Raw genomic sequence first — 1,726 nt, 5'->3', positions numbered from 1 at the left:
CGCTGTCATCAGCGCCCGTACGAAGTCCCAATTTTTACACAGTCCAATCTAGCCACTGTCACGAATGATGATGATGATGATGATGATGATGATGATGAAATGATGAGGACAACACAAATACCCAGCTCCCGCGCAGAGAAAATCCGTAACCTGGCCGTGAATCGAACCCGTGCCCCGTGATCCGGAGGCAGCCACGCTAACCACTAGATCACGAGCTGCGGACGAAATTGGCAAGGAGGCAGTAATTCCCCCTTCCCTCACTGAGCTGTGATTGAGGGGCGGAAGGGGAATGGAGATCAAGCTGTTTTCACTGGATGCGGCTGGGTGGTGTCTACAATGTACCAAGTGAATGGGGCGAAAATTATGGAGGGCAGACAATCTGCACCGTAGATTAGCGCTGCACTGAACATAGACAGCAGATCAAGTTCAGAAAACTCGCAAAAAATGACAGCAGAACACTGCCTTATGGAAGGGCACAATCAACTTTGAGAATACGAAGATCCTTTCTTGTCCATCGAATAACTGAGATTCTGCAATAAAAGAAGCGATGGAATTTCGATTGTGCGCAAAAATTTTTAATAGGGACAGAGATTATAATCTCCGTGGTGTCTGGGGACGAGCACTTCTTCAAATAAAGAAGACCATAAAAAGGTAATTCTTAAGGGTAGGGGAAGGGTGGCCAACGGCCTTGCCACAGTGGTAACACCGGTTCCCGTCAGATCACCCAATTTAAGCGCTGTCGGGCTGGCCTAGTACTTGGATGGGTGACCATCCGGTCTGCCGAGCGCTGTTGGCAAGCGGGGTGCACTCAACCCTTGTGAGGCAAACTGAGGAGCTACTTGATTGAGAAGTAGCGTCTCTGGTCTCGGAAACTCACATACGGCTGGGAGAGCGGTGTGCTGACCACATGCCCCTCCATATCTGCTTCCAGTGACGCCTTGGCCTGAGGATGACACGGCGGCCGGTCGATACCGTTGGGCCTTCATGGCCTGTTGGAGAGGAGTTTAGTTTAGTTTTAGGGGAAGGATGGGCGCAGTGACCAAGTTAAGGGAAAATGTTGTTTTTGATAGGTGAAAATTGATAGGTATTAGTTAGCTTAATTATTTATGTTTGTGTGTAAATTTTCACTATTACTTTGTTTCATTTACTTTTTGCAAAAAAAAAAAAAAGTTTTTAACTCACTCTGCGAAATGGCTACTTTGCCCTGTTGGCTAATGTAAAATGGCAACTGGATGGCCACCATACCTGATTTTAAAAAAAAAAATTAATTGCATTTTGAGAAGTGTTTATTTTATCCATTTTGGTTGGAGAATACCGCAGTTGTTTTCGTAAATAACACTGTAGAGCTACTGCAACCAGTCACAAGTTTTCTTGAAAGATTTTCTTATACAAAATCAGATCTCTGTCCTACAAAATGCAGAGGAGGACTTTTCAGGAAGACAGAAATGTAGAGCTAGCAAGAAGTCAACACCATCATCTGATGGTGGGTTCAGGCCCGAAACTAGTACTGGTAGAACAAAATCATTTCAAGAAAACTTGTGGCTGTATGTAGTAATTCCTACAGTGTGTATTTTCGCAAATAATAGGAATTTTATCATCGTATATAAATGCTTAACAATTTACAATTTGTTTTAAAATTATGTCCTGAGTTAAATTAAACAATTTATCCAAAATTGCATTTCAACGTTGTTTCACAATATATCTTTGGCTATTGCCTTTTTCAGTT

The 1,726-nt window shown here is 43.2% G+C and overlaps 1 pseudogene; it reads left to right on the top strand.

The window, feature by feature from the left end:
- Positions 1 to 678: 678 nt before the first annotated feature.
- On the top strand, positions 679 to 796 carry LOC126177856 (5S ribosomal RNA; annotated as a pseudogene).
- Positions 797 to 1,726: the final 930 nt, after the last annotated feature.

The sequence above is a fragment of the Schistocerca cancellata genome, chromosome 3 (assembly GCF_023864275.1).
Source record: "Schistocerca cancellata isolate TAMUIC-IGC-003103 chromosome 3, iqSchCanc2.1, whole genome shotgun sequence".
NCBI classification, from domain to species: Eukaryota; Metazoa; Arthropoda; class Insecta; order Orthoptera; family Acrididae; genus Schistocerca; species Schistocerca cancellata.
The sequence above is the reverse complement of the archived record's forward strand: the minus strand, read 5'-3'. Positions and strand labels throughout refer to the sequence as shown.